The sequence below is a fragment of the Canis lupus genome, chromosome 22 (genome assembly GCF_003254725.2).
Source record: "Canis lupus dingo isolate Sandy chromosome 22, ASM325472v2, whole genome shotgun sequence".
Classification (NCBI taxonomy): Eukaryota; Metazoa; Chordata; class Mammalia; order Carnivora; family Canidae; genus Canis; species Canis lupus.
Genome location: NC_064264.1, coordinates 31,225,702 through 31,241,215, shown reverse-complemented (window position 1 = coordinate 31,241,215; position 15,514 = coordinate 31,225,702). Strand labels below are relative to the sequence as shown.

The following is a 15,514-nucleotide window of genomic DNA, read 5'->3' as shown; positions in this document are numbered from 1 at the left end:
GGTTGCCTCAACTCAGCCCCTAGGACCCACAGTCCAACACCAGATCTCCTCTTGATGATCGGGGTTCTTCTTCCACCATGATATGGGGAATAGCTTAAAGTGAGATTTGTTGGCTGCATGTATCATGAAGGCTGATCCTGTCCTGATGTCTGCCTTGGCACTCAAAGTCTTATTAGCTATAGCTCTGGGCAGAAAATGACAGTATCTTTTTGCAACCTCTCTTCCCAGGCTGGGGACAAAGGAAGGAGGAAAAGAGTGACTTGCCACTCCACCCCACATCTCCTCAGTCCTGGGAGCCTGTATCCTCACTGTCTTGGCCACACATGGTACTGAGAATAGAAATCCTGTGACTTCAGTTCCTGGTCCATAAAAAGGATTTTTTCTTTCTCCCAGTTTTATTCATTTGGATGTGAAATCTGTGGGTAGCTCAAAGTATGACCTTTGAATGTCACTTTGATAGGAAGTCTACACTCTTTTGTTACCTCATTTAAAAAAACAGCAACTAGTGTGTGCATGATAGCCCTACTCCACAGGAGACGTCTAGCTGTGTGCTGGCTCTCTGCAGGTCACCACCCCGCTTAGCCTCCAGCACACCATATACAGTGCACCATTTAATCGCTGTCATCCCTGATCACAGAGAGGAAGCTACAATGATTTTAAACTTCTCTCTCCATTGTAAAAACCAGAAGGTAAATTGCATAACATATTTTCTCACAAAAAGAAAGGTAAAAAATTTTTCGCATGCATTTAGGTATAGTGATATATCTTGTGTCAATCTAGAAGAGTCAACTGGGCAGTGGCAGCAGCTTCCTCTCTGCTTCTGCCTCCAAGGAATTGTAGCCTCATAACTCTTGATCTCCCACCCATTGGTCATGAGGGAGGGAAAGCTGATAAAAATCAAGCATTGGCTCGCCAAAGAAACCACAAACAACCCACTGTTTAATATGAGTTATAATGGATTTCGAAAGCTAGGATAAATGATACTTTTAAAATAAACATCTCAGAATCATACTTGTAATGTTTTTCTCCCCTTTCTTGGCAAAGAGTGGGTTGGAGAAGATGAGGGAGGTTTACATTTGGATTTGTTTTAAATTTTCAAAAAGCTGTTCTTTTAAATTTACCATCTGCTACTTCAGTGCTTCAAAGTGGCTATGGTAACTGTTCGGGGATACCAGACAGAAGCATGGTATAATCGGGTATGGCTTGACCCCTACTGTGCCTTTCTAATGGATGAAGACCAACTCATTGTGAGTCTTGTCACATTACAGAGAAACTTCTCTGCAAATATGTTAACACTTGGTTAATGCACAGCAGAGATAAGAATTAGTTGTAGACATTCTTGCAAATCATTTGAATTATGAGGTGATAATTCTGAGAAGAAAATTCTACCATCTTCCTGAGCTGGACTTCCACACATACTACAGTACTTCACCTGATCTTAAATAACACCAAGTAAATGTGCTTAAACCATGCAATTAATCTGTGCTTAAGAAAAAGTCATCCATACTGTCAGTTTTAAGATTCCATCCCTTTCCTAGAGATACTTTTATTTGAGTTGAAGAAACTACAAGAAATATATTGTTGATAGTGATGTTGATATGGTTATTTAGAGACTGTGATGTGTGCACTATGGTATAAACAAAAGAGCGTTACATTTGTGTCACTGAAAACTGGTGTTAATAGCATGGGAGAAAAGAGATCTCCACTAATATCATGAGTTTAACTTTATAATCTTGAATTGAACTGAAATATCAGTTCAAACTCATTTGCAGTACAAAATATTTATTTTTGGCACTATCTACTGAAATGATCTAGAGATACTGACCAACACAATAGTGATGAGTTACCCGAGTGCCTAGATTTTAGTCTTTGACTAGACCATTTTTTCACAAAAAGAGATTAGGGTTCTTGAAAAAAGTTGCTGGTGCGAAGTCTAAGGTAGGATATGTACTAGACTATCCTGAAACTTTTTTATCAAGGGCTAGTAGGATTGTGTCAAAAAGACCCAAGAGCTAACTTTAATAAGTTCCAACTGTCCAAAGATTACGTAACTCAAATGACAATAAGGACAATAAGTGCCGTGAACTGAAGCACATCAAATGTTTAATCTATGAGTTCAAAATGATACTTACATTCATAGATCATCTTTGGAGCATACAAGGGCTTTGAGTTATTATTTTGAAAGCTGGTAAATAAAGAAGAAAGTCTTTATTCTATCTTTTTTAATACAATTTAAGGGTAACCAAACTATTGATGAGATAAAGTATATTTTAATAGCTGTGGTCTTCACTAACGAAAAAGAAACAATAGAAGAGCATCACTTTTGGCAATCTCTGGCAAATTGCTAATACCCCAAAATGAAAGATATAATGTACTTCTGATGAAAGTACCCAATCCACTTTCTAAGTAGTCTTCACATACATATACCACACCAAACCACCACCACCACCACCACCGCCAACACCACCACCACCACCACCACCACCAAACCTGATATCTCAAGACATGGAAATACACAGGCCAAGAAACATGTATAAAACAAAACAAAACAAAAATTTAAACTGCAGGTGATTCTATGAGACAAGTAACCCAGCTTCTTCTCTTCCTCTCCCTTCTCCTTCTTCTACAACAAGCACAAAATTCCAAGGGAAAAAAAGAGATGGAAAGAATCTATAGATTAAAGGAGACAAGAGCGTGTTAGCCAAATGCAATGTATAGAGCTTTCTGAATCATGATTCAAACAAACTCAAATAGAGAGAAAACATTTATAGCAAAATCTGGGAAATGTGAGCACTGCTTGGATATTTGAGGAGACTACGGAATTAAAGCTTATTTGGGAGATATATTGGTGATATTGTGTCATGATTTAAAAGCATAAGCATGGTAAGTGTAATGCAGCAAGCATGCTATTTTGACTACCAGTGAACCAGTCTTCTGAGGCCTTTAGTAAGTGGGAGTAGGCTCATGGAGCTAGAAAGAAAGGGCTGCTGCTTCCTGTCGCCAGAAGAATAAACTATAACATGTATTTCAAATTTAGTTTTGGTTCACCCTGAGGCATGGACATGAGTAGTTTAACAAATTAATTGATAATGCTGTTACATCACATAGACAGTGGGAAAAGCATTCTCTCTGGCTGATTTTTCTCTCGTAATGAGAGTGTATTGAAACTTTGTAACAGATTCAAGCATCTAGATTTACAGAATAGAAGTAAACATTTCATGAAAGAGTTAAATATACAGACATATGCCTTCATCTTAGAATTTGGTGTTTGTTAGAAGTTCGTAGGATCCTAAGATTCTTCCCCTTTTCTCCCTAAATTAATCCAATACTGAGCTAGAAGACAACCATAAGAGTGCAAAATAATAAATAAAAAGAAATCTTTGAGGCTGATATTTTGAGACTTACATATTTTGTCTTCCTGCTGTATATATTTCCATATCAGTGTATCATGGAATTAAGCACTTGAGCAGTATACACCTATAGTATTTCTTAAATGAGTTTGCCTCACTTTCCCCAAGCTGTGACATCTCTGAAACAGTGAGATATAGATCCAGAAATGCATGTATGGAAAGTGAAGCAGTTGGTACTTGGTGAATGGACGTTACTATTACTGTATCAAATAAAAATACTATTGGCATTATCCTCTGATTTCCCCCATTTTCCTGTCTGTCAAAGAAAATCTGCATTGGGGAGCCAAATTTTCCACCTCTTCCAAGTTCCTAAAGGGGATGGATAATTTTGTGCTGAATTTAAGACTAAACTCTACTAAATAATGTGAGGAGAAAAAGGAGAGAGAAAAGGGGGAGGGCAATATTAAGGTACACTGGCAGTATAAGAGGATTTTTGAGGGGGGCAGGAAGGATTAGGAAGGGGGGAAGGAGATTTTAATAAAAGTAGATGTGGATTACTTGCCATCAGGAAAATACAAATCAAAACCACAATGAGATACCACCTCATACCAGTGAGAATGGGGAAAATTAACAAGGCAGGAAATAACAAATGTTGGAGAGGATGCACTGTTGGTGGGAATGCAAACTGGTACAGCCACTCTGGGAAACAGTGTGGAGTTTCCTTAAGAAGTTAAAAAATAGAGCTACCCTACAACCCAGCAATTGCACTACTGGGTATTTACCCTAAAGATACTGATGTAGTGAAATGCTGGGACACCTGCACCCCAATGTTTATAGCAGCAATGTCCACAATACCCAAACTGTAGAAGGAGCCAAGATGGATAAAGAAGATGTGGTGTGTGTGTGTGTGTGTGTGTGTGTGTGTGTGTGTGTGGAATATTACTCAGCCATGAAAAAGGATGAATACCCACCCTTTGCTTCAACATGGATGGAACTGGAGGATATTCTGCTGAGTGAAATAAGTCAATCAGAGAAGGACAATCATCATATGGTTTCACTTGTACGTGGAATATAAGAAATAGTAAAAGGTATTATAAGGGAAAGGAGGAAACTGAGTGGGAAAAAATTAGAGAGAAAGGCAAACCATGAGAGACTCTTAACTCCAGGAAACAAAGGGTTGCAGAAGGGGAGGAGGGTGAAGGGATGGGGTGACTGGGTGATGGGCAGTAAGGAGGGCACTTGATGGGATGAGCACTGGGTGTTATATGTTGGCAAATTGAATTTAAATTTAAAAAATTTTTAAAGATTATTTATTATTTATTCATGAGACACAGAGTGGGGGTGCAGAGACACAGGCAGAGGGAGAAGCAGGCTCCATGCAGGGAGCCCGACATGGGACTCCATCCTGGATCTCCAGGATCATGTCCTGGGCTGAAGGCGGTGTTAACTGCTGAGCCACCGGGCTGCCCTAAATTAAAAAAGTTTTTAAAAAGTAGATGTGGAGTATGTATTTGGATTCTCTCAAATGTCCTTTGAGAGTCACTAGTAAAATATAGAATTATTTTTAATTACATTTTAAGAATAGAACTATACTTCTTAAACATAGCGTTGTTGTGGGACTGAACCCTGAGTGTTTCTGAATTTACAAGCTTATATTATTATTTGCTTGAAAGCTGTATGCAGTAAAAGATCGACCTTGCCCAATGAGAGATTTGGCCTTTTCCTGTAGTTCCTGGGAGGTCTTTATAATGCTCTGTCTGCTAAGTGTATCTTTGTTTACCTGGAGGTCTTGGGCCACTCCAGATATTCTCAGCTAACACTGGTGGGGCTTTGGGCCACACAGTATCAGCTCTACCTCTAGTGGGGCTGGGGATTAAGGTCAACAATACAAGCAGCCAACCAAGTCCAGTGATGGAACCCCAGTAAAAACTTTGGACACCAAGGCTGGGATGGGCTTTCCCGGTTGTCACAACTCATTGTGTATTGTCACATATCATTGCTAGAAGAAACAGGAGTAATCCACACAAATCCACTGGGATAGGACAACTGAAGCTCTGTCTTTGCTGTTTCTTGGACACCCTAGGTGCCTCTTCCCCTGTCTGATATTAATCCATACTTTTTAGCTATAATAAACTGTGACCATGAGTATAATAGTTTTTCTGAGCCCTAGGAGTCTTTCTTGTAAATTACTGAAATGAACAGTGGTCTAGGAGAACTCTTGAACTTGCAGTAGGTGCCAGAAGTGAGGATGGTCTTGGAAACCTACACACTTTGCAGAAGTGCCTGACGATATATATTTCTACACAAAATGTAAAGTGAAGTGTTCCTGGAAAAGCCTTAAAGTGGAAAAGAAAATCAGATTTAGAAGGGAATGAGTCTAGAGTTGGAGGCCAATAAACTATATTTCTAGAAGAAATATTGGAATACATATTCAAAGTAGCAAAATGTGGAAAATAATGTGGCTTTCAAAGGAGTAAATCCTACTTTTTTTTTACAGTAGTGATATATATAGTCAACAGAGGTCATATAATGGATATAACACATATGAACTTTAGTAAAATTTTAATTTGATCCCAGGATTTGACTTTTTAAAGCATCTCATATTAAATGGGAACCAAAGAACTATATATTCAACTAATTCAATAATGACACATGGAGAGTATAAAAAGCAACTAACTCATGGAAAAAGAAATCTATACAAATGCAAGCTAGGACAGAACTTATTTTGTAAATATATGGCACAAGTTGATTTAGAATCATAAAACCACAAGATAAGTAGGAGTTAGCAGTGTGTCACTGTAATTCTAAAAGTTAATAAAATACCGAATTATCTAAATAAGAGAATAGCATGTGAGGCTTAGTCTGTCACTGTGTTCTATTCTGGTGAGATCATTTTTAGATTATTGTATTCACTTTAAACCCCACAGTTAGCAAAGAAACTTCAGCATGCTCGTTTCCAATCCCAGTTTTGCCACTGACAGACTGGCCGTATCACAGACGGCCATTCAGGAACTCGGACCCCCAATTCTCCTCATCCACAAATTCTGTAAATTGAAGACATCAGACCAGAATCATTCTCAAATGGCCACACAAATCTAAAATCATTTGTTCATCAGCAAAGACATTAGTAACAATGACCATGGGGAATCTGATCACAATGCCTTTGTACACAGAGATATTTATAGGAGACTCTGCGCTACCATCCACTGATAAGCTATCACAGGGGATGGATGAGGAGCCCTCACTCCCGGGTTCTGTGCTGAGATTCCCATTGGCTCCCACAACCCACTTGTCCATCTTCCTTTAGTACTAGAAATCTCAAATTGTCATAGCAGACACGTGGCTAAGAACTACCCGTCTATCATGGGACATGAGCAACCAATTGGATGTGATAACAGGAACAGGGCAACTTTCATCACATTCTTTCTCTCTCCTCCCAGACAGAGCCACAGTTCTGCAGCTGGTGCACCAGTTTTGATCATGAGATACTAGGGGACAGCAGTGCAATAATATGCTCTAGACAATGTCGTGGACAGAGCCTATTTCTGTTTTACTATGAGAAAGAGAAAAAAGAATCTTGTCTGAACCACTATACTTCAGAGGTTCTTTGCTACAGCCATTCAGTTGTTCCCTAACTTGTTTAGAAACTGGGGCTTGAAAGAGTATGCAATCACACAAAAGCCTAAAATGTGGGGTTAGCTGATGGCAATCGAGAAGGAGGAAGTACATATTGCAAGCTGGAAATCCGGTACCCTCATTACACCATGGCCAAATGTTCCGGCAAGTTCTCACTTACCTTAGCAGCAGAGCCTGCGATTCTAGGGGAAGGGATGGAAAAAATTAAGAAAGAAAGAAACTAAAACTAAAGCCTATATTTTATTCAGAATTCTTCAGTTTTAACCTAAGTTTCTTTCTTTTTTTTTTGGTCCCAGGATCTCATTCATATACCACATTACGTTTATTTTTTTTTTAATTTTTATTTATTTATGATAGTCACACACAGAGAGAGAGAGAGAGAGAGAGAGGCAGGGACATAGGCAGAGGGAGAAGCAGGCTCCATGCACCGGGAGCCCGACGTGGGATTCGATCCCGGGTCTCCAGGATCGTGCCCTGGGCCAAAGGCAGGCGCCAAACCGCTGCGCCACCCAGGGATCCCCCCACATTACGTTTAGTCATCAGTTCTCCTGAGGCTCTTGTTGGCTGTGATGGTTTCTCAGACTTTATTGTATTTGCTGACTGACAATTTTGAGGAGTGTTGGCCCTTCAATTAAGATGTGTCTCATGTTTTTCTCATGATTCGATTGGGGTTATGTGTTTGGGGGAAGAAAATCAGAGAGCTATTGTGCCATACTCATCACCTTCTGTCAAGGATACATGTTAGCAATATGATTCATTGTCATTGATGTTCATCTTGATAAGCTGTCTGAGAAAGGTTTTATCAGGTCTCTCTACTGTCAAGTTACTCTTTTCTCTCCTTCCACACTGTACCATGGAAGGGAGTCACTATGAATAGTCCACACAGAAGTGGACAATTGTGCTCTACCTCTTGGAAGATAGAGGTCATATAAATTATTTGGAATTCTTCTGCATGGGGAGATCTGTGTCTCCTGCCTTTGTTGAATTTATTTAAACCAGCATGGACTTACAAATCTTCAATTTATGCTTTGGGTTATAATTCAATACTATATTATTTATTTAGTTCCTCAAATTATTCCAGCTTTCGCCATTGGAAACTCTTTCAGTTGAATTTTGTGTCCCTTTAACATATTCACATTGTGTGTGTGTGTGTGTGTGTGTGTGTGTGAGCACATATGTATTTGAACACTTTCTTATTTTCTAGCACTATAAGATGCTCCGGATTCATCTTACATACATCCTGCTCCAGTCCCAGAACCAGCCATTTCTCTAAGAAGCCTTAGTCCCTTTTATTGGAGAATGGCATTAGAAATCAAGATCTAGATATCAGCTATACGCATTGCTATCAGAGTTTCATTGCTTCTAGGCCCTCTCAGCTGACAGAACTAGAAAATATACGTGCATGTAGCATCCATGTATATGTACATATCTAGAAATATTTCTATATGTGATCATCTATACCTGTGTTAAACTAAACCTGAATCCATACCAATGTATTCATTATCACACAGATCATTCTAGCCTCTTCCCCTTGCTTATCTATAATCTCTCACTCCAACTGCGAGAAATCTGATCCCTACTATCCATTATGTACTTTTTAAAAAATATTTTATTTATTTATTGATGAGAGACACAGAGAGAGAAGCAGAGACACAGGCAGAGGGAGAAGCAGGCTCCCTGAAAGGAGTCTGAAGTGGGACTTGATCCCAGGACCCCAGGATGACAACCTGAGCCAAAGGCAGACACTCAACCACTGAGCCACCCAGGTGTCCCTAACCACTATTTACTTAACTATTCAATTCCAGCATATATTTATAATGGTTTCAGAGCTGTTAACCTGGACCCCATAGAAAACAACTTTATCAGCCAGAGTACAGAGTTCATGTACAGTTACTTTTGTCATTAGTCTTACAGGAGCCACTCATTTCCATAGTTACTTAGGTCAGCATTTTTCCACTTGGCCCCTTTAGTGAAATGGTGTCATACATTTGCAGTACAGTTAAATTATTTTGGCACATTCTGAATTCTATCCTGAGATCCCCTGCCCTGACCATCTAAATGGGATTCTAGATCTGCATGTAACAAGGTTCATTCTTTGTACTATAAAGTTCTATGGGTTTTGACAAACACATAGTGTCATTTATTCATCATTACAGTATCATATAGAACAGTCTGCTCTAAAAATTCCCTGTGCTCCACTTACTCAACTCTCCATCTCCCCAGACCCAATTTTCCTTGAACCCGGGCAATCACTGATCTGCCTACATTTCCCATGTTTCCGTCTTTTCCAGAATGTCATATAAATGGAATCATCGGTATGGAGTCTTTTTCAGACTGGCTTTATTCATGTATCAATACTGGTTTAAAAGTATCCATGTTTCTGCAGATTTGATCATTCACTGCTTAATGAGCCTGAAGGGCCCTTAAAGCTCATGAATTCTTTTTCTCTTGGGAAAGGAGGTAAAATTAACAAACTGTGACTGCCAAGAAAGTTATACTAAGATCTGAATGTTTTTTTCCACCAGATACATTATTCATATCGCAACAAGGGAAGAGAACATGTAATGTTTATAAAATTCCTACGAGAAGTCTCTCCTAGATCAGAAATGATGCTGACTCTTTCATGTTTCCACTTGGAAGACAGAAAGGGAATTAATCATTAGTGCTTCAAATGAAGTGAGGAAACGTCATACCCAGCCCATGATTTCCATTCTATTTGAGGGCTGATTCAGATTTCCCTCTCTCCCATCGTCTCCTTTGGCACAGTCACCAGAACCTACCTGTTAGCTCCATTATCCAAGTGAGCACTTCATCATGAGGTCCAGGATTTCAGGAGCCATTTGGTGTAATCCACCCCATGCAGAGATTTCTTGAAAGCTATGAGTAATATTTGAATATTGTTTTGCACAAGGAATAGAGGAAGCTTAAAAAGTTTTGCTACTTAAGTTTCTGGCATCCTTGAATTTCCATCTTATTATGTTTAAAGGGGGATAATTCTCTGACTTTGGCCAATGCTAAGGTCTAGTAACTATGTTTTATTTCTTTCTTGGGTCTTACTGCTCTCAGAAATTACTGTGTTTATTTTCTGTCTTTCAAACTGCTCCTTTAGAATATAAGTTCCATGAAGGCAGGAACCTTGACTGTTTTAGTCATCACTAAGATCTGGAACATAGGATCTAAATGAAGATTTTTAGGTTTATTGAATAATAGAACAAATGAATGAATGAATGAATGGATGGATGAATAATGATAGATTATAAGCCATGTTTTTTTTATATAGCACCTGGAACAACCTAACAATTCAATGTTATAAGAAGAATGTATCAAGAAACTACAGAGGCAATGATGTTAAAACATCTTTCTCATATCATTCATAAGGCAATTGTGATATTTAGTTTCTTCTCTTCTAGTGTAAAACTGAAACCATTTCTCTGACTCATGTATTTGAACATTTCAGCAATATCTCTCAGAGCCATACCTCTCAAGTGATAGGACAAAGATCCAGTAAATAAGGTTCAGATGGTGCCAAACATTTGTACTGCGATAAAGCCAACATGCTATTCATATAATCATACAAGAAGATATAACATGTGTAAATATTCATGAAACCAACATAGGAGCACCAAAATATATAAAGCAAGTATTAACAGACTTCAGTGAGAAATAGACAGCAATTCAATAATAGCAGAGGACTTTAATAGCCCACTTACATCAATAGATAAATCATCCAGACAGAAAATCAATAAGGAAACATCTGCTTCAAATGACATGTTAGACCAGAAGGACTTAACAGATATATACAGAACATTTTATTCAAAAGCAATAGAATATACGTTCTTTCTAAGTGTACATGGAAAGTTTTCCAGTAGAAATTATATTTTAGTCAACAAAACAAGCTTAGTAAATTTAAGAGGATCAAAATCATATCAGCTATCTTTTCCAAGCACAATGATATGAAACTAAAAATTAATTCCACAAAGAAAACTGGAAAATCCACAAATATGTGGAGATTAAGCAACATGCCACTGAATAGGTCAAAGAGAAATCAAAAGAAACTGAAAAATACTTTGAGACAAACAAAAATGGAAATGTAGCATACCAAAATTTGTGAGGTGCAGCAAAAGAGTTCTAAAAGGGAGGTGCATAGCGACAGATGCTTACCTCAAGAAACAAGAAAAGTCTTAACTAAACTACCTAACATTATAGCTCAAGGAATCAGAAAAAATAAGAACAAAGTCCAAAATTAGTAGAAGAAAGAAAATAACAAAGATTAGAGCAGAAATAAATGAAATGGGACTGAAAAGACAATAGGAAAAAAATCAATAAAATTAAGAGCTGATTCTTTGAAAAGATAAACAAAATTGACAAGCTTTTAGCTAGATTCACCAAGAAAGAGGACTCAAAGAAATTAAATCAGAAATGAAAGAAGAGATGTTACACTGATAGCACAGGAATACAAAGAATCATAAGAGACTAGTATGATTAATAATATACCAACAAATTGCACGACTTGGAAGAAATGGATAAATTCTTGGAAGCCTACAACTTAACAAGACTGAATAATGATGACATAAAAAAATCTGAACAGACCAGGTACTAGTAAGAAGATTGAATCAGTAATCAAAAACCTAACAACCAAAAGTCCAGGACCAGATGATTGGTGAATTACACCAAATATTTAAAGTAGAATAATACCAATTCTCCTCACACTCTTCTAAAAAAAATAGGAGAGAACTCTTCCAAACTCATTTATGAGGCCAATATTACCCTCATAGCAAACTAGATAAGGATGCCACAAATTATATGCCAATATCCCTGCTGGATATAGATGCAAAAAGTCCTCACCAAAATATTAGCAAACTGAATTCAACAATAGATTAAAAGGATCATACATGATTATACCATGATCAAGTGGGATTTATTCCAGGGACACAAGGATAGTCAACATCCACAAATCAGTCAATGTGATATACCACCTTAACAAAATGAAAAATAAAAATCATATGATCATTTCAATAAATATGGGAAGGCATTCAACACATGCAACATCCTTTATGATAAAAACTCTCTCAGCAAAGTGGCCAAAGAGAGAATGTAATAAAGGCTATAGTATGACAGTGCACAGCTAAATCATACTCAACAGTAAAAACTGAAAGCTTTTCCTCTAAGATCAGAACAAGATAAGCATACCAATGCTCATCAGTTTTATTCAACATAGCATTGGAAGTCCCAGCCAGAGCAATTAGGCTAGAAAAAGAAATAACAGGCATCCAAATTGGAAAGAAGTGTCACCATTTGCAGATGACATATTATATATAAAAAACCCTAGATACTCCGTCAAGAAACTGATAGAACTAAAAAAGAACAACAACAACAAAACCCCCAAACCTGTTAGAACTAGTAAATGCCTTCAATAAAGTTGCAAGAGAGAGAATCAATACACAAAACTCTTTTGCATTCCTATATACCAGATAACCACGATGAGATGTCACACCTGTTAGAATGACTATGATCAGTAAGAAAAGAAATAACAAGTATTGGTGAGGCTATGGAGAAAAGGAAACCCCTATTGGTGGGAATATAAACTGGTGCAGCCACTGTGGTAAATGTCAATTTATTTGGTCAAATTTTTTCCTCAAAAAATTAAAAATAGGCACACCTGGATGGTACAGTTGGTTAGGCATCCAACTCTTAGTTCCAGATCAAGTTGTGATCTCAGGGTTGTGAGATCAAGCCCTGTGGCAGGCTCTGCCCTTGAGTTTCTTTCTCCTTCTCCCTCTATCTCTCCCCCCACCTCACTCTGTCTCTCCCTCCCTCTCTCTCTCTCTGTCTCTCTTTCAAATAAATAAATAAAGTTTCTAAAGAAACTAAAAATAGAACTACCCTATAGGGGCGCCTGGATGGCTCCGTTGATTAAGCATCCAACTCTTAGTTTCAGTTTAGGTCACGACCTGAGGGTGGTGAGATTGAGCACTGCAGTGGGCACAGTGCTCAGTGGGGAGTCTGTTTGAGATTCTCTCTCTCTCCCTCTCCCTTTACCCCTCCCTACTCACACTCTCTAAAATAATGAATAATAAATAAATAAATAAATAAATAAATAAATAAATAAAAATACCCTATTATCCAGCAACTCCACTTCTTGGTATTTTAGAAAGAAAGAAAAGAAAGAACGAAAAGAAAGAAAAGAAAAGAAAGAAAAGAAAGAAAGAAAGAAAGAAAGAAAGAAAGAAAGAAAGAAAGAAAGAAAGAAAGAAAGAAAAAGAAAGAAAAGAAAGAGAAAGAAAGAAAATGCAATTTGGAACAACATAGATGGACCTCAAGGTCCATGCTAAATGAAGTAAGTAGAGAGAATAACAAACACAGTATGATCTCTCTTATATGTAGAATCTTAGAAAAACAAAAACAACAAAAACAACAGAGATACAGAAAACAGATGGGTTGTTAACATATGCAAGAGTTGGGGTGGGGTAGGAAAAATGGGTGTACAGGGTCAAAAAGGTAAAAAGAAAAAAGAAAAACATATAAAACATTCAACAGCCCCTAGGCATCTAAAAAAAGCTCAGAATGGGGTAAGCACCAAGATACAGATGCAGTGAAACCCTGGGACACCTGCACCCCAATGCTTATAGCAGCAATGTCCACAATAGCCAAACTGTGGAAGGAGCCTTGGTGTCCATGGAAAGATGAATGGATAGAGAAGCTGTGGTCTATGTATACAATGGAATATTACTCAGCCATTAGAAACAACAAACACCCACCATTTGCTTCGACAGTGGATAGAACTGGAGGGTATTATGCTGAGCTGAAATAAGTCAATCGGAGAAGGACAAACATTATATGGTATCATTCATTTGGGGAATGTAAAAAATAGTGAAAGGGAATAAAGGAGAAAGAAGAAAAAATGAGTGGGAAATATCAGAAAGGGAGACAGAACATGAGAGACTCCTAACTCTGGGAAACAAACAAGGGGTGGTGGAAAGGGAGGTGGGCGGGGGGTGGGGGTGACTGGGTGACGGGCATTGAGGGGGGCACTTGATGGGATGAGCACTGGGTGTTATGCTATATGTTGGAAAATTGAACTCCAATTAAAAAAAAGTCAAAAAAATAAAAATTAAATTAAAATTAAAAAAAAAAGAATGGGGTAAACAGCAGGAATAGATTCAAAGATCCATATAGTGTTTGAGCTGGTAGGTACATGTTCTAAGTGTGCTAAGTCTCAGATTTTATTTTTATTAAAAAATTTTTTATTAAGTAAACTCTCACCAATATGGGGCTTGAACTCATAACCTCAAGATCAAGAATCTCACAATTCACTGCCTGAACCAGCCAGGCACCCCTAAATCTCACATTTTAAATAGTAAATAGAAACAGCATACCCAAATTAACAGATATTTATGGGTGCCCCTGGGAAAGGCTGAGTACTTAAGAATAGGTGGAACTCTAAAAGCAACTTATTTACATTGTTACAAAATAACCAGTAAATTCAGCAGTACACACACACACAAATAAAAATCAACATCATTATTGTTAGTTTGCCATAATGTAGACCAAACAGTCACTTGTTTTGGTAGAGTTCTGAATCAAGCTGAGTAGGAAAATGTTCCAAACACTCATGATTGTCTATGGTAGTAAACAAGCCAGATATCACAGTGACAGTGTGAGCTGGGTCAGATCTTTCACTCATATCTAAGTGCAGGAGTGATTGCCATCAAACAAATAGGGTGTACAAATTACTTCTTGAATAAGCTTAGCCTTATTTCCTAGCCTTATTAAAAGAAAGAATACTATCTTAACAAATCCTATCACTGAGATTATTATATTTCTTCCATTTTGCTTTCTTTGAAGGATATTGTCCTGTTGCAGCAATTAATTCTTTTGAGAGGTATCTCTTAATTAGCAATAGAATTCAGGACCTGGTATTCTGAGATTTAGGCAATTGTGTACAGGAAAGGTATGCCAGTAATAACATAATTAATTGGCAGCAAAAAAAAAAAAAGTGATCTTCCAAATTGTCTTAGAAATCTGTATTCTGATGGTGCAAATAAACCCAGACATAATGAAGTGGTCTTAGTGAATTGGAAGGCCTGCTCTCTCTACTCTGTATTTATTCCATTTTTATAACAGCTTTTAGGTTTAATTTAATACATTATTATAGAAAAAAAGGGGCCATTAAACAGCTACAAAAAAAAAGTGAGAAATATGTTCCTTTTAAGTTTTTTTTTAAATGGAGCATTAAAAAGTAGAATACTTCTAAAATGATATTCAAATGATTTTTAATTACTACAAAGGCATTGAGATGTTAATACACTTTATATAAAAGGGAGGAATACGATTCCATCCGTCCTTTTCTGCCACAAATTCCAACCCTAAGAAAATTATTTCTTTTGATCCACTCTGATAGCATGTAATAAAAGAACAATAAAACATATGGCTCAATTACCACTGCTTCTCATCAAGCACGAATTAATGAATATCAAATTATTATTAATTGTTTTTTCTGGCTTCTTCTCCATAGGACCACAATTATA

At 37.5% G+C, this 15,514-nt stretch overlaps 1 long non-coding RNA gene across 1 annotated transcript in view; it reads left to right on the top strand.

The window, feature by feature from the left end:
• LOC125753316 (uncharacterized) overlaps positions 1 to 15,514 on the top strand; it is a 67,418-nt gene that overhangs the window by 10,974 nt on the left and 40,930 nt on the right. The window lies entirely within an intron of this gene.